Source organism: Rutidosis leptorrhynchoides, chromosome 4, assembly GCF_046630445.1.
Source record: "Rutidosis leptorrhynchoides isolate AG116_Rl617_1_P2 chromosome 4, CSIRO_AGI_Rlap_v1, whole genome shotgun sequence".
Lineage (NCBI taxonomy): Eukaryota > Viridiplantae > Streptophyta > Magnoliopsida > Asterales > Asteraceae > Rutidosis > Rutidosis leptorrhynchoides.
Genome location: NC_092336.1, coordinates 490,109,314 through 490,129,211, shown reverse-complemented (window position 1 = coordinate 490,129,211; position 19,898 = coordinate 490,109,314).

Genomic DNA, 19,898 nt, shown 5'->3' with positions numbered 1-19,898 from the left:
ACCTACTATAAATAACAGAGGTTTCTTGATCTTAGATGATTACTTGGAATGGATTAGAAAGCTTAGAAGTAAGCATTTATGAAGTGTTCTTGAGTAGTTGTTTTGTATGTTGATCTAGGTTAACTAGATTGAGCTAAATTATGAAGACAATGATGAAGAACACTTAGAACAATAAGAGAGGAATTGAGAGAGAGTAATTTGATGCATAAAAGTTAGAATGAAAATGTGTTTATGGTTGGTGAAGAAAAACGTGAATGAACACTTATGATATAGGCTCCATTAGTTTGTATTTTTATTATATATTTTATGCTAGATGTTAAATGATGGTTCCCACATGTTTAGGTGACTCACCAAGGCTGCTAAGAGCTGATCATTGAAGTGTATATACCAATAGTATATACGTCTAGAGGTTGGGTATTGTACGAGTACGAATACGGATTGAATACGAGTAGATTGTGTTTACTGAAGCAAATAGTATTTTACTGTAGCAAATAGTATTTTTCTGTAGCAAAGCGAAAATTTACTGTAGCAAATAGTGTTTTACTGTAGCAAATAGTGTTTTACTGTACATCTTTGATTTAATTGTATTTCTTCTTATATATATATATATATATATATATATATATATATATATATAATTAAAACTTACATCATAAAAAAATAAAATGATTATATAATTATCACAAGTTATGACGTTCGTGAATCATCAGGCAAACAGGGTGGTCAATTGTCTACATGAAACTCATTTCAAATAATCAAGTCTTAACAAGTTTGATTGCTTATCATGTTGGAAACATTTAATCATGTAAATATCAATCTCATTTAATATATATAAACATGAAAAAGTTCGGGTCTCTACAGTACCTACCCGTTAAATAAATTTCGTCCCAAAATTTTAAGCTGTAGAAGGTGTTGACGAATCTTCTGGAAATAGGTGCGGGTATTTCTTTTTCATCTAATCTTCATGCTCCTAGGTGAACTCGGGACCTCTACGAGCATTCCATCGAACCTTAACAATTGGTATCTTGTTTTGCTTAAGTCTTTTAACCTCAAGATCCATTATTTGGACGGGTTCTTCAATGAATTGAAGTTTTTCGCTGATTTGAATTTCGTCTAATGGAATAGTGAGATCTTCTTTAGTAAAATATTTCTTCAAATTTGAGAGGTGGAAAGTGTTATGTACAGCCGCGAGTTGTTGAGGTAACTCAAGTTGGTAAGCTACTGGTCTGACAAGATCAATAATCTTGAATGGTACAATGTACCTCGGATTTAATTTTCCCCGTTTACCAAATCAAACAACGCCTTTCCAAGGTGAAACCTTAAGCATGACCATATCACCAATTTCATATTCCATATCTTTTCTTTTACTATTTGCCTAGCTCTTTTGTTGACTCTGAGCGGTTTTCAGTCGTCGTTGAATTTGAATAATTTTCTCGGTAGTTTCTTGGATAATTTCTGGACCCGTAATTTGTCTATCCCCCACTTCACTCCAACAAATCGGAGACCTGCACTTTCTGCCATAAATGCCTTAAACGGTGCCATCTCAATACTCGAGTGGTAACTGTTGTTGTAGGAAAATTCTGCTAACGGTAGATGTCGATCCCAACTGTTTTTAAATATTATTTTGATACTTGTTTTTATGTAACACTTTATTTAGGTACATTGAGAATTTATTTTTGGAGTTAATATATCCTCACTAGCCACAAATCCTTACACGTTTAGTGACATCTTTGTTTAAGGGTTCACTTATTTTATAACACGTTTTGATATCTCTTTATATTTGTTTCTATTTTAAAATTTCATATTGAATGAAAATATATTTGACTATAGTTTCGTTTCGATAATAATTCATGGCCGCAAAACACATTTTTGAGCACATTACGTTAGCCATATAATTGGACAAAATTATGTGGCAAGCATGCTAAAAAAACTTCAGTTGAAAATTAGACTCACTTCATGAATAGATAACGACATTATGACGAAGACTTCTTGAAGGCTTGCTTCCATTTGAAATAGTTTTGACGCCGAAAAAGTCGTTTTGCGATTTCTAAAGGTGAATTTTGAACTTTTAGATTTTACTATAATTATTACCTTTGTATTTGAACACTTATGCATATTTAAATATTATTTTGATACCTTTTTATGTAACACTTTATTTAGGTACATAGAAAATATTTTTGTGGTAATATATTCCCACTAGCCACAAATCCTTACACGTTTAGTGACATCTTGGATTAATGGTTCGATTATTTTGTGACACTTTTTGATATCTCTCAATTCATAACTCTATAATTGTAGCTATTTTTAAATTCATATTAAATGAAAATATATTCGACTATAGTTTCGTTTCGATAATAATTCATAGCGACAAAACATATTTTTGCACACATTACGTTGGCCACATAATTGGGCCAAATTATGTGGCAAGCATGCTAAAAAAATATCGGTTGAAAATTGGACCCACTTTTGCACGATGAATACATAAAGACGTTATGAGAAAGATTTCTCGAAGGCTTGCTTCCATTCAAAATAGTTTTGACGCCGAAAAAGTCATTTTGCCATTTCTAAAGGTGAATTTTGAACTTTCAGATTTTATAATAATTATTACCTTTGCATTTGAACTCTCATGCATATTTAAATATTATTTTGATACTTGTTTTTATGTAACACTTTATTTAAGTACATTAAAAATATTTTTGTGGTAATATATCCCTACTAGCCACAAATCCTTACACGTTTAGTGACATCTTAGTTTAATGGTTCGATTATTTTGTGACACTTTTTAATATCTCTCAATTCATTACTCTATAATTGTTTCTATTTTAAAATTCATATTGAATGAAAAAATATTTGACTATAGTTTCGTTTCGATAATAATTCATGGCCACAAAACACATTATCGAGCACATTACGTTGGCTACATAATCGGGCCATATTATGTGGTAAGCATGTTAAAAAAACATCGATTGAATATTGTACCCACTTTCGCACAATGAATAGATAACGATGTTATGAGAAAGACTTCCTGAAGGCTTGCTTCCATTCGAAATAGTTTTGAGGCCGTAAAAGTCATTTTGATATTTCTAAAGGTGAATTTTGAATTTCACGTTTTACGCTAATTATTACCTTTGCATTTGAAATCTTATGCATATTTAAATATTATTTTCTTACTTATTTTTTATGTAACACTTTATTTAGATATATTGAGGATATTTTGGGGGTTAATATATCCCCACTAGCCACAAATCTTTACACGTTTAGTGACATCTTGGTTTAATGGTTCGATTATTTTGTGACACTTTTTGATATCTCTCAATTCATAACTCTATAGTTGTTTCTATTTTAAAATTTCATAGTGAATGAAAATATATTTGACTCTAGTTTCGTTTCGATAATAATTCATGGCTGTAAAACACATTTTGAGCACATTACGTTGGCCACATAATTGGACCAAATTATGTGGCAAGCATGCTAAACAAAATTCGGTTAAAAATTGGTCCCACTTTTGCATAATGAATATATAACGACGTTATGAGAAAGACTTCTTGAAGGCTTGCTTTCATTTGAAATAGTTTTGACGCCGAAAAATTCGTTTTGCTATTTCTAAAGGTGATTTTTGAACTTTCAGATTTTACGATAATTATTACCTTTGCATTTGAACTCTTATGCATATTTAAATATTATTTTGATACTGGTTTTTTATGTAACACTTTATTTAGGTACATTGAGAATATTGTTGGGGTTAATATATCCCCACTAGCCACAAATCCTTATACGTTTAGTGACATCTTGGTTTAATGGTTCGATTATTTTGTGATTCTTTTTGATATCTCCCAAATCATAAATCTATAATTGTTTCTATTCTAAAATTTCATATTGAACGAAAATATATTTGACTATAGTATCGTTTCAATAATAATTCATGGCCGCAAAACACATTTTTGAGCACATTACGTTGGCCACATAATTGGGCCAAATTATGTGGCAAGCATACTAAAAAAACTTCGGTTGAAAATTAGACTCATTTTCGCACGATGAATATATAACGACGTTATGAGAAAGACTTCCTAAAGGCTTGCTTTCATTCAAAATAGTTTTGACGCCGAAAAAGTTGTTTGATATTTCTAAAGGAGATTTTTGAAGTTTCGGGTTTTACGATAATTATTATCTTTGCATTTAAACTGTTATGCATATTTAAATACCATTTTGATACTTTTTTTTATATAACACTTTATTAGGTTCATTGAAAATATTTTTGGGGTTAATATATCCCCACTAGCCACAAATCCTTACATATTTAGTGACATCTTGGTTTATTGGTTCGATTATTTTGTGACACTTTTTGATATCTCTTAATTCATAACTCTATAATTGTTTCTGTTTTAAAATTTCATACTGAATGAAAAAATATTTGACTATAGTTTCGTTTCGATAATAATTCATGGTCGCAAAACCCATTTTTGCACACATTACGTTGGCCACATAATCGGGCCAAATTATGTGGCAAGCATGCTAAGAAAACATCGGTTGAAAATTGGACCCACTTTTACACGATGAATAGATAACGACGTTATGAGAAAGATTTCCTGAAGGCTTGCTTCCATTCGAAATAGTTTTGACGCCGAAAAAGTCATTTTGCTATTTCTAAAGGTGTATTTTGAACTTTCAAATTTTAGGATAATTATTACCTTTGCATTTGAACTCTTATAAATATTTAAATATTATTTTGATACTTGTTTTTTATGTAACACTTTATTGAGGTACATTGAGAATAATTTTGTGGTAATATATCCCCACTAGCCACAAATCCTTACACGTTTAGTGACATTTTGGTTTAATGGTTCGATTATTTTGTGACATTTTTTGATATCTCTCAATTCATAACTCTATAATTGTTTCTATTTTAAAATTTCATATTGAATGAAAATATATTTGAGTATAGTTAGGTTTCGATAATAATTCATGGCCACAAAACACATTATTGAGCACATTACGTTGGCCACATAATGGAGCCAAATTATATGGTAAGCATGCTAAAAAAAACATCGGTTGAAAATTGTACCCACTTTCGCACGATGAATAGATAATTGTTTTTTATGTAACACTTTATTTAGGTACATTGAGAATATTGTTGGGGTTAATATATCCCCGCTAGCCACAAATCCTTACACGTTTAGTGACATCTTGGTTTAATGGTTCGATTATTTTGTGATTCTTTTTGATATCTCTCGATTCATAAATCTATAATTGATTCTATTCTAAAATTTCATATTGAATGAAAATATATTTGACTATAGTATCGTTTCGATAATAATTCATTACTGCAAAACACATTTTTGAGCACATTACGTTGGTCACATAATTAGGCCAAATTATGTGGCAAGCATGCTAAAATAACTTCGGTTGAAAATTGAACCCAATTTCGCACGATGAATAGATAATGACATTATGAGAAAGATTTCTTTGAAGGATTTATACCATTCGAAATAGTTTTGACGCTAAAAAAGTCGTTTTGCTATTTCTAAAGGTGAATTTTGAAATTCAAAATTTACGATAATTTTTACCTTTGCATTTGAACTCTTATGCATATTTAAATATTATATTGATACTTGTTTTTATGTAAAACTTTATTTAGGTACATTAAGAAAATTTTTGTAGTTAATATATCCCCACTAGCCACAAATCCTTACACGTTTAGTGACATATTGGTTTAATGGTTCGATTATTTTGTGACACTTTTTGATATCTCTCAATTCGTAACTCTATATTTGTTTCTTTTTTAAAATTTCATATTGAATGAAAATATATTTGACTATAGTTTCGTTTCGATAATAATTCATGGCCGCAAAACATATTTTGAGCACATTAAGTTGGCCACATAATTGGGCAAAATTATGTGGCAAGCATGCTAAAAAAACTTCGGTTGAAAATTGGACTCACTTTCGCACGATAAATAGACAACGACATTATGAGAAAGACTTCTTGAAGGCTTGCTTCCATTCAAAATAGTTTTAACGCCGAAAAAGTCGTATTGCTATTTCTAAAGGTGAATTTTGAATTTTCAGATTTTATTATAATTATTACCTTTGTATTTGAACACTTACGCATATTTAAATATTATTTTGATACTTTTTATGTAACACTTTATTTAGGTACATTGAGAATATTTTTGGGGTTAATATATCTCCACTAGCCACAACGCATTACACGTTTAGTGACATCTTGGTTTAATGGTTCGATTATTTTGTGACACTTTTTGATATCTCTCAAATCATAACTCTATAATTGTTTCTATTTTAAAATTTCATACTGAATGAAAATATGTTTGACTATAGTTTCATTTCGATAATAATTCATGGTCACAAAACATATTTTTGAGCACATTACGTTGGCCACATAATTGGGCCAAATTATGTGGCAAGCATGCTAAAACAACTTCGGTTGAAAATTGGAATCACTTTCGCACAATGAATATATAATGACGTTATGAGAAAGATTTCCCGAAGGCTTGCTTCCATTCAAAATAGTTTTGACGCCGAAAAAGTTATTTTGCTATTTTAAAGGAGATTTTTAAAGTTTCAGATTTTACGATAATTATTACCTTTGCATTTGAACTCTTATGCATATTTAAATACCATTTTGATACTTGTTTTTTATATAACACTTTATTTAGGTTCATTGAAAATATTTTTGGGGTTAATATATCCCCACTAGCCACAAATCCTTACATGTTTAGTAACATCTTGGTTTAATGGTTCGAGTATTTTGTGACACTTTTTGATATCTCTTAATTCATAACTCTATAATTGTTTCTATTTTAAAATTTCATACTGAATGAAAAAATATTTGACGATAGTTTCGTTTCGATAATAATTCGTGGTCGCAAAACACATTTTTGCACACATTACGTTGGCCACATAATTGGCCCAAATTATGTGGCAAGCATGCCAAAAAAACATCGGTTGAAAATTGGACCCACTTTTGCACGATGAATAGAAAACGACGTTATGAGAAATATTTCCTGAAGGCTTGCTTCCATTCGAAATTGTTTTGAAAACGAAAAAATCGTTTTGCTATTTCTAAAGGTGTATTTTGAACTTTTAGATTTTACGATAACTATTACCTTTGCATTTGAAATCTTATGCATATTTAAATATTATTTTGATGCTTGTTTTTTATGTAACACTTTATTTAGGTATATTGAGAATATTTTTGTGGTAATATATCCCCACTAGCCACAAATCCTTACACGTTTAGTGACATCTTGGTTTAATGGTTCGATTATTTTGTGACACTTTTTGATATCTCTCAATTCATAACTCTATAATTGTTTCTATTTTAAAATTTCATACTGAATGAAAATATATTCGACTATAGTTTCGTTTCGATAACAATTCATGTCCGCAAAACACATTATTGAGCACATTATGTTGGCCACATAATTGGGCCAAATTATGTGGTAAGCATGCTAAAAAAACATCGATTGAAAATTGTTCCCACTTTCGCCCGATTAATAGATAATGATGTTATGAGAAAGACTTCCTGAAGGAATGCTTCCATTCGAAATAGTTTTGACGCCGAAAAAGTCATTTTGCTATTTCTAAAGGTGAATTTTGAACTTTCAGATTTTACGATAATTATTACATTTGCATTAGAACTCTTATGCATATTTAAATATTATTTTGATACTTGTTTTTTATGTAATACTTTATTTAGGTACATTGAGAATATTTTTGGGGTTAATAAATCCACACTAGCCACAAATCCTTATATGTTTAGTGACATCTTGGTTTAATAGTTCGATTATTTTATGATTTTTTTTATATCTCTCAATTCATAAATCTATATTTGTTTCTATTTTAAAATTTAATACTGAATGAAAATATATTTGACTATAGTTTCGTTTCGATAATAATTCATGGCCACAAAACACATTTTTGAGCACAATACGTTGGTCACATAATTGGGCTAAATTATGTGGCAAGCATGTTAAAAAACTTCGGTCGAAAACTGGACCCACTTTCGCACGATGAATATATAACGACGTTATGAGAAAGACTTCCTGAAGGCTTGCTTCCATTCGAAATAGTTTTGACGCTTAATAGGTGTTTTGCTTTTTCTAAAGGTGAATTTTGAACTTTCAGACTTTACGATAATTAGTACCTTTGCATTTAATCTCTTATACATATTTACATACCATTTTGACACTTGTATCTTACGTAACACTTTATTTATGTTCATTGAGATTATTTTTGGGTTTAATATATCCCCATTAACTACAAATCCTTACACGTTTAGTGATATCTAGGTTTAATGGTTCGATTATTTTATGACACTTTTTGATATCTCTCAATTCATAACTCTATAATTGTTTCTATTTTTAAATTTCAAACTGAATGAAAATATATTTGAATATAGTTTCGTTTCGATAATAATTCATGGCCGCAAAACACATTTTTGAGCACAGCACATTACGTTGGCCACATAATTGGGCCAAATTATGTGGCAAGCATATGCTAAAAAAGTTTCGGTTGAAAAGTGGACCCACTTTCGCACGATGAATAGATAACGACGTTACTAGAAAGACTTCCTGAAGGCTTGCTTCTATTCGAAATAGTTTTGACGCTAAAAAAGTCGTTTTCTATTTCTAAAGGTGAATTTTGAACTTTCAGATTTTACGATAATTATTACCTTTGCATTTGAACTGTTATGCATATTTAAATATTATTTTGTTACTTGTTTTTTATGTAACACTTTATTTAGGTACATTGAGAATATTTTTGGGGTTAATATATCCTCACTAGGTACAAATCCTTACACGTTTAGTGACATCTTGGTTTAATGGTTCGATTATTTTGTGACACTTTTTAATACCTCTCAATTAATAACTCTATAATTGTTTTATTTTAAAATTTCATACTGAATGAAAATATATTTGACTATAGTTTCATTTCGATAATAATTCATGGCCGCAAAACACATTTTTGAGCACATTACGTTGGCCACAAAATCGTGTCAAATTATATGGCAAGCATGCTAAAAAAACTTCGGTTGAAAATTGGACCCGCTTTAGCACGATGAATATATAATGACGTTATGAGACAGACTTCCTGAAGGCTTGCTTCCTTTCGAAATTGTTTTGATGCCGAGAAAGTGGTTTTGCTATTCCTAAAGGTAAATTTTGAACTTTCAGATTTTACAATAATTATTACATTTGCATTAGATCTCTTTTGCATATTTAAATACCATTTTGATACTTGTTTTTTATGTAACACTTTATTTACGTTCATTGAGATTATTTTTGGGTTTTATATATCCCCACTAGCTACAGTATCTTTACACGTTTAGTGACATCTTGGTTTAATGGTTCGATTATTTTGTGACACTTTTTGATATCTCTCAATTCATAACTCTATATTTGATTCTATTTTAAAATTTCATATTGAATGAAAATATATTTGACTATAGTTTCATTTCGATAATAATTCATGGCTGCAAAACACATTTTTGAGCACATTACGTTGGCCACATAATTAGGCCAAATTATGTGGCATTCATGCTAAAAAACTTCGGTTGAAAATTGGACTCACTTTTTCACGATGAATAAATAACGACGTTATGAGAAAGACTTTGTGAAGGCTTGCTTTAATTGGAAATAGTTTTGACGCCGAAAAAGTCATTTTGCTATTTCTAAAGGTGAATTTTGAACTTTCAGATTTTACGATAATTATTACCTTTGCATTTGATCTCTTATGCATATTTAAATACCATTTTGATACTTGTTTTTTTATGTAACACTTTATTTAGGTTCATTGAGATTATTTTTGGGTTTAATATATCTCCACTAGCTACAAATCCTTACACGTTTAGTGACATCTTCGTTTAATAGTTCGATTATTTTGTGACACTTTTTTATATCTCTTAATTCATAACTCTATAATTGTTTCTATTTTTAAATTTCATACTGAATGAAAATAAATTTGACCATAGTTTCGTTTCGATAATAATCCATGGCCGTAAAACACATTTTTGAGCACATTACGTTGGCCACATAATCGGGCCAAATTATTTAGCAAGCATGCTAAAAAATTATCGGTTGAAAATTGGACCCACTTTCGCACGAAGAAAATATAACGACGTTATGAGAAACACTTCCTGAAGGCTTGCTTCCATTCAAAATAGTTTTGACGCCGAAAAATTCGGTTTGCTATTTCTAAAGGTGAATTTTGAACTTTAAGATTTTACGATAATTATTACCTTTGCATTTGAACTCTTATGCATATTTAAATATTATTTTGATACTTGTTTTTTTTGTAATACTTTATTTAGGTACATTGAGAATGTTTTTGGGGTTCATATATCCCCACTAGCCACAAATCCTTACGCGTTTAGTAACATCTTGGTTTAATGGTTCGATTATTTTATGATTCTTTTTGATATCTCTTAATTCATAACTCTATATTTGTTTCTATTTTAAAATTTCATATTGAATAAAAATATATTTGACTAGAGTTTTGTTTCAATAATAATTCATGGCCGCAAAACACATTTTTGAGCACATTTCGTTGGCCACATAAATGGGCCAAATTATGTGGCAAACATGCTAAAAAACTTGTTGAAAATCGGACTCACTTTCGCACGATGAATAGATAACAACGTTATGAAAAAGACTTCCTGAAGGCTTGCTTCCATTCGAAATAGTTTTGACGCCGAAAAAGTTATTTTGCTATTTCTAAAGGTGAATTTTGAACTTTTAGATTTTACGATAAATATTACCTTTGCATTTGATCTCTTATGCATATTTAAATACCATTTTCATACTTGATTTTTTATGTAGCACTTTATTTAGATTCATTGAGATTATTTTTGGGGTTAATATATCCCTACTAGCTACAAATCTTTACACGTTTAGTGACATCTTGGTTTAATAGTTCGACTATTTTGTGACACTTTTTCATATCTCTCAATTCATAACTCTATAATTGTTTCTATCTTAAAATTTCATTTTGAATGAAAATATAATTGACTCTAGTTTCGTTTCGATAATAATTCAAGGCCACAAAACATATTTTTGAGCACATTACGTTGTCCACATTATTGGGTCAAATTACGTGGAAAGCATGCTGATATTGCTCTAATTATACACGTTTTATCTCGCAATATCTTCCTCATTTCATTCAGTTTTGAGGATCATTGGGCCCGAAAGTTGTTTATTTGCGCTAAAGTGTCGGTTCAAGGCTTAAAACTTGATTTGGTGCAAAATTGACCAAGTGTTAATCAAAAGAGGCAAAGAAAATGACAAGTGCAGAAATCAGCTCTAAAAGCGTCGCTCTTAATAAATGAGCACCGCTCCTAATGGTCTAAAGTGTCGCACATCACAGAACAGCGACGTTCATGTATGCGTTTTGGCACCATTTTTCACCATTAGCCAAAAGTGCCGCTCCTAATAGCCAAAAGCGCCGGTCTTAATAGAAAAGTGCCGCAATTCACCATATAAACGGTGCTCTTGAAGAAAGCCAAAAGCGCTGCTACTGAACCAAAAGCGGTGCTCCTGACGCTGTTCAGCCCAGAAATTTCAGCACTATAAAAGGAAAGAGATTAGGTCATTTCAAAGAAAGCTGTAATTCCAAGTCCGATTTTCACTTCCAAAACCCTAATTTCATCATCTATTGGAGTTTGAAGGTGATTTGAAGGAGGTAAGCTCAAGTTCCATCATAGTTTAGCTCTAGATCTTTCTCTCTTTCAATTTGGGTTGTAATCTCCACCTTTCTTTCTCTAGTTTGAATTAAATACTTGTAATAACTAAATATGATGTTTATTTGTGTTTCATTGCTTATAATTAGTGTAATCTTAGTCATGCTTGGCTAAATTGATTGTGTTTGCTTATCTATGAATCTCTAATGCAAGGTTTTGCCCTAAATTAATTGGATGAAGTTGTTTGAATGAAATACATGAACAAGTGTTATTGTGTTAGCTATAGACCCTTTGCTATGCATTTGTTTTAGGCTTTACTTTGATTACATAGATTATGTAGCTCTCTTAGTGATTTGAGAAGTGAATCAATTTATGCTTCAACACTAATAGTTATCTAGACAACTAGATTAAGGATTTCAAGTGATTGTGTTCTTGATTTAAGTTGGTTTTCAATTGGCCTTTAGTCAACATAGTGGTGTTCGATTATCTTAAGTGATTTTGATAGTTGAAGGGTTCTAAGTGATTTCAACCCAAGCATAATCTAAATGACCAATAATGCTTAACTTGATCTTAGAATGCAATGCTTATGTGAGTTTGCAAAGTGTAATTTGATTAAAGTTTGGTAGTAATGCTAAACATTTAATAGTTCAACAACTAATGCGATAACAATTTGGGTAAAATGGGGCAATCCAAGCATAGAGAGGATTAGGTAAGTGAAAACTAATTAGTTAGTTGATTTATGAAATGTCCCGTTCATATTGATTATAAACGTTCCATATTAATTGATTTCGTTGCGAGGTTTTGACCTCTATATGAGACGTTTTTCAAAGACTGCATTCATTTTTAAAACAACCATAACCTTTATTTTATCAATAAAGGTTTCAAAAGCATTACGTAGATTATCAAATAATGATAATCTAAAATATACTGTTTACACACGACCATTACATAATGGTTTACAATAGAAATATATTACATCGACATATGTTTCTCGAATGCAGTTTTTACATAATATCATACAAACATGGACTACAAATCTTGTCCTTATTTTAGTATGCAACAGCGGAAGCTCTTAATATTCACCTGAGAATAAACATGCTTTAAACGTCAACAAAAATGTTGGTGAGTTATAGGTTTAACCTATATATATCAAATCGTAACAATAGACCACAAGATTTCATATTTCAATATACATCCCATACATAGAGATAAAAATCATTCATATGGTGAACACCTGGTAACCGACATTAACAAGATGCATATATAAGAATATCCCCATCATTCCAGGACACCCTTCGGATATGATATAAATTTCGAAGTACTAAAGCATCTGGTACTTTGGATGGGGCTTGTTGGGCCCGATAGATCAATCTTTAGAGTTCGCGTCAATTAGGGTGTCTGTTCCCTAATTCTTAGATTACCAGACTTAATAAAAAGGACATATTCGATTTCAATAATTCAACCATAGAATGTAGTTTCGATTACTTGTGTCTATTTCGTCAAACATTTATAAATGCAGCGCATGTATTCTCAGTCCCAAAAATATATATTGCAAAAACATTTAAAAAGGGAGCAAATGAAACTCACTTTCACAGATTTTTACTTCGTCGGGAAGTAAGACTTGGCCACTGGTCGATTCACGAACCTATAACAAATATGTACATATATATCAAAGTATATTCAAAATATATTTACAACACTTTTAATACATTTTGATGTTTTAAGTTTATTAAGTCAGCTGTCTTCGTTAGTAACCTACAACTAGTTGTCCAACGTTAGATGTACAGAAAAAAATTGATATATATTATCTTGAATCAATCCATGACCCAATGTATACATGTCTCAGGCTAGATCACAACTCAAAGTATATATATTTTTGGAATCAAGCTCAACCCTGTATAGCTAACTCCCACATTATTGCATATAGTGTATCTATGGTTGTTCCAAATAATATATACACATGGATCGATATGATATGTCAAAACATTTGCATACGTGTCTATGGTATCCCAAGATTACATAATATATTAGAATACATGTATAATACAATATAAGTTAGCTAGGATATGATTAATATAGATTTGTTACCAATTTTCACGTTGCTACAACAAGAAAAATTATCCAATCTTGTTTTACCCATAACTTTTTCATTTTAAATCCGTTTTGAGTGAATCAAATTGCTATGGTTTCATATTGAACTATATTTTATGAGTCTAAATAGAAAAAGTATAGGTTTATAGTCGGAAATATAAGTTACAAGTCATTTTTGTAAAGGTAGTCATTTCAGTCGACAGAACGACGTCTAGATGACCATTTTAGAAAACATACTTCCACTTTGAGTTTAACCATGATTTTTGGATATAGTTTCATGTTCATAAGAAAAATCCTTTTCCAAGAAGAACAACTTTTAAATCAAAGTTTATCATAGTTTTTAATTAACTAACCCAAAACAGCCCGCGGTGTTACTACGACGGCATATGTTCGGTTTTACAGTGTTCTTCGTGTTTCCAGGTTTTAAATCATTAAGTTAGCATATCATATAGATATAGAACATATGTTTATTTGATTTTAAAAGTCAAGTTAGAAGGATTAACTTTTGTTTGCGAACAAGTTTAGAATTAACTAAACTATGTTCTAGTGATTACAAGTTTAAACCTTCGAATAAGATAGCTTTATATGTATGAATCGAATGATGTTATGAACATCATTACTACCTCAAGTTTTCTGGATAAAGCTACTGGAAATGATAAAAATGGATCTAGCTTCAAAGGATCCTTGGATGGATTGAAAGTTCTTGAAGCAGAATCATGACACGAAAACAAGTTCAAGTAAGATTTCCACTCGAAATAAGATTGTTATAGTTATAGAAATTGAATCAAAGTTTGAATATGAGTATTACCTTGTATTAGAAAGATATCTTACTGTAAATAATAAAGATTTCTTGAGGTTGGATGATCACTCTACAAGATTGGAAGTAAGCTAGCAAACTTGGAAGTATTCTTGATTTTATGAAACTAGAACTTGTAGAATTTATGAAGAACACTTAGAACTTGAAGATAGAACTTGAGAGAGATTAATTAGATGAAGAAAATTGAAGAATGAAAGTATTTATAGGTGTTTTTGGTCGTTGGTATATGGATTAGATATAAAGGATGTGTAATTTTGTTACATGTAAATAAGTCATGAATGATTACTCATATTTTTGTAATTTTATGAGATATTTCAAGCTAGTTGCCAAATGATGGTTCCCACATGTGTTAGGTGAATCACATGGGCTGCTAAGAGCTGATCATTGGAGTGTATATACCAATAGTACATACATCTAAAAGCTGTGTATTGTACGAGTACGAATACGGGTGCATACGAGTAGAATTGTTGATGAAACTGAACGAGGATGTAATTGTAAGCATTTTTGTTAAGTAGAAGTATTTTGATAAGTGTATTGAAGTCTTTCAAAAGTGTATGAATACATATTAAAACACTACATGTATATACATTTTAACTGAGTCGTTAAGTCATCGTTAGTCGTTACATGTAAGTGTTATTTTGAAACCTTTAGGTTAACGATCTTGTTAAATGTTGTTAACCCATTGTTTATTAAATCAAATGAGATGTTAAATTATTACATTATCATGATATCATGATGTATTAATATATCTTAATATGATATATATACATTAAATGTCGTTGCAACGATAATCATTACATATATGTCTCGTTTCAAAATCATTAAGTTAGTAGTCTTGTTTTTACATATGTAGTTCATTGTTAATATACTTAATGATATGTTTACTTATCATAATATCATGTTAACTATATATATATCCATATATATGTCATCATATAGTTTTTACAAGTTTTAACGTTCGTGAATCTCCGGTCAACTTGGGTGGTCAATTGTCTATATGAAACCTATTTCAATTAGTCAAGTCTTAACAAGTTTGATTACTTAAAATGTTGGAAACATTTAATCATGTAAATATCAATTTCATTTATTATATAAAAACATGGAAAAGTTCGGGTCACTACAGTACCTGCCCGTTAAATAAATTTCGTCCCGAAATTTTAAGCTGTTGAAAGTGTTGACGAATCTTCTGGAAATAGATGCGGGTATTTCTTCTTCATCTGATCTTCATGCTCCTAGGTGAACTTGGGTCCTCTACGAGCATTCCATCGAACCTTAACAATCGGTATCTTATTTTGTTTAAGTCTCTTAACTCACGATCCATTATTTCGACGGGTTCTTCAATGAATTGAAGTTTTTCATTGATTTGGATTTCGTCCAACGGAATAGTGAGATCTTCTTTAGCAAAACATTTCTTCAAATTCGAGACGTGGAAAGTGTTATGTACATTCGCAAGTTGTTGAGGTAACTCAAGTCGGTAAGCTACTGGTCCGACACGATCAATAATCTTGAATGGTCCAATATACCTTGGATTTAATTTCCCCCGTTTACCAAATTGAACAGCACCTTTCCAAGGTGCAACCTTAAGCATGACCATTTCTCCAATTTCAAATTCTATGTCTTTTATTTTAATGTCGGCGTAGCTCTTTTGTAGACTTTGGGCGGTTTTCAACCGTTGTTGAATTTGGATGATCTTCTCGGTAGTTTCTTGTATTATCTCCGGACCCGTAATCTGTCTATCCCCCACTTCACTCCAACAAATCAGAGACCTGCACTTTCTACCATAAAGTGCTTCAAACGGCGCCATCTCAATGCTTGAATGATAGCTGTTGTTGTAGGAAAATTCTGCTAACGGTAGATGTCGATCCCAACTGTTTCCGAAATCAATAACACATGCTCGTAGCATGTCTTCAAGTGTTTGTATCGTCCTTTCGCTCTGCCCATCAGTTTGTGGATGATAGGCAGTACTCATGTCTAGATGAGTTCCTAATGCTTGCTGTAATGTCTGCCAGAATCTTGAAATAAATCTGCCATCCCTATCAGAGATAATAGAGATTGGTATTCCATGTCTGGAGACGACTTCCTTCAAATACAGTCGTGCTAACTTCTCCATCTTGTCATCTTCTCTTATTGGCAGAAAGTGTGCTGACTTGGTGAGACGATCAACTATTACCCAAATAGTATCATAACCACTTGCAGTCCTTGGCAATTTAGTAATGAAATCCATGGTAATGTTTTCCCATTTCCATTCCGGGATTTCAGGTTGTTGTAGTAGACCTGAATGTTTCTGATGTTCAGCTTTGACCTTAGAACACGTCAAACATTCTCCTACATATTTAGCAATATCGGCTTTCATACCTGGCCACCAAAAATGTTTCTTAAGTTCCTTGTACATCTTCCCCGTTCCAGGATGTATTGAGTATCTGGTTTTATGAGCTTCTCTAAGTACCATTTCTCTCATATCTTCAAATTTTGGTACCCAAATTCTTTCAGCCCTATACCGGGTTCCGTATTCTCGAATATTAAGATGCTTCTCTGATCCTTTAGGTATTTCATCCTTTAAATTTTCCTCTTTTAAAACTCCTTATTGCGCCTCCTTTATTTGAGTAGTAAGGTTAGTGTGAATCATTATATTCATTGATTTTACTCGAATGGGTTCTCTGTCCTTTCTGCTCAAGGCGTCGGCTATCACATTTGCCTTCCCCGGGTGGTAACGAATCTCAAATCGTAATCATTCAACAATTCAATCCACCTACGCTGCCTCATATTCAGTTGTTTCTGATTAAATATGTGTTGAAGACTTTTGTGGTCGGTATATATAATACTTTTGACCCCAGATAAGTAGTGCCTCCAAGTCTTTAATGCAAAAACAACCGCACCTAATTCCAAATCATGCGTCGTATAATTTTGCTCGTGAATCTTCAATTGTCTAAACACATAAGCAATCACCTTCGTCTGTTGCATTAATACACTACCGAAACCTTGCTTTGATGCGTCACAATAAATCACAAAATCATCATTCCCTTCAGGCAATGACAATATAGGTGCCGTAGTTAGCTTTTTCTTCAATAATTGAAATGCCTTCTCTTGTTCATCCTTCCATTCAAATTTCTTCCCTTTATGCGTTAATGCAGTCAAGGGTTTTGCTATTTTGTAGAAATTTTGGATGAATCTTCTGTAGTAACCAGCCAATCCTAAAAATTGACGTATATGCTTCAGAGTTTTTGGGGTTTTCCACTTTTCAACGGTTTCGATCTTTGTCGGGTCCACCTGGATACCTTCTTTGTTCACTATGTGACCGAGGAATTGAACTTCTTCCAACCAAAATGCACACTTTGACAACTTAGCATACAGTTTTTCTTTCCTCAATAGTTCTAGCAATTTTCTCAAATGTTCTTCGTGCTCTTGATCATTCTTTGAGTAAATAAGTATGTCATCGATGAAAACAATGACACACTTGTCAAGATATGGCCCACACACTCGGTTCATAAGGTCCATGAACACAGCTGGTTCATTAGTCAATCCAAACGGCATAACCATAAACTCGTAATGATCATAACGCGTCCTAAAAGCAGTTTTTGGAATATCATCCTCCTTTACTCGCATTTGATGATATCCAGAACGTAAATCGATATTCGAATAAACCGACGAGCCTTGTAGTTGATCAAATAAGTCGTCAATTCTCGGCAGTGGATAACGGTTTTTGATGGTAAGTTTGTTCAACTCTCTGTAGTAAATACACAACCTAAATGTACCATCATTCTTCTTGACAAACAAAACAGGAGCTCCCTATGGTGATGTGCTTGGTCGAATGAAACCACGTTCTAATAGTTCTTGTAGTTAGCTTTGTAGTTCTTTCATCTCGCTGGGTGCGAGTCTATAAGGAGCACGAGCTATTGGTGCAGCTCCTGGTACAAGATCTATTTGAAATTCAACAGATCGATGTGGAGGTAGTCCCGGTAATTCTTTCAGAAATACATCGGAAAATTCTTTTGCGACGGGAACATCATTGATGCTCTTTTCTTCAGTTGTACTTTCTCAACGTGTGCTAGAACAGCATAGCAACCTTTTCTTATTAGTTTTTGTGCCTTCAAATTACTAATAAGATGTAGCTTCGTGTTGCCCTTTTCTCCGTACACCATTAAGGGTTCTCCTTCTTCTCGTACAATACGAATTGCATTTTTATAACATACGATCTCTGCTTTCACCTTCTTCAGCCAGTCCATGCCAACTATTACATCAAAACTCCCTAACTCTACGGGTATCAAATCAATCTTAAATATTTCACTACCCAGTTTAATTTCTCGATTCCGGCATATATAATCTGCTTAAATTAATTTACCGTTTGCTAATTCGAGTAAAAATTTACTATCCAACGGCATCAATGGACAAATTAATTTAGCACAAAAATCTCTACTCATATAGCTTCTATCCGCACCCGAATCAAATAAAACGTAAGCAGATTTATTGTCAATAAGAAACGTACCCGTAACAAGCTCCGGGTCTTCCTGTGCCTCTGCCGCATTAATATTGAAAACTCTTCCACGGCCTTGTCCATTCGTGTTCTCCTGGTTCGGGAAATTTCTAATAATGTGGCCCGGTTTTCCACATTTATAACAAACTGCATTGGCATAACTTGCTCCGACACTACTTGCTCCACCATTACTCGTTCCGACACCATTTGTTCCTTTCGTTCTGTTAACCCCTGGTCCGTAGACCTCACACTTCGCCGCGCTATGACCATTTCTTTTACACTTGTTGCAAAATTTGGTGCAGAACCCCGAGTGATACTTTTCACACCTTTGGCATAGCTGCTTCTGATTGTTGTTGTTGTTGTTGTTGTTGCGGTTGTTATTGTTGTTGGGATGATTGTTGTAGTTGTTGTTGTTGTTGTTGTTGTTGTTGTTGTTGTTGGGCCGTTTGTTGTAGTTGCGATTGATGTTGCGATTGTTGGGATAGTTGTTGCGATTATTGTTGTAATTGCTGTTGTTGTTGTATTGGTGATTCTTATCACCGTTTTCCTCCCACTTTCTTTTGACTTGCTTCACATTGGCCTCTTCAGCCGCCTGTTCTTTAATTCTTTCCTTAATCTGTTTCACTAGTTTGTGAGCCATTCTACATGCTTGTTGTATGGAGGCAGGCTCGTGTGAACTTATATCTTCTTGGATTCTTTCCGGTAATCCTTTCACAAAAGCGTCGATCTTCTCTTCCTCATCTTCGAACGCTCTCGGACACAATAGGCACAATTCTGTGAATCGTCTTTCATACGTGGTAATATCAAATCCTTGGGTTCGTAACC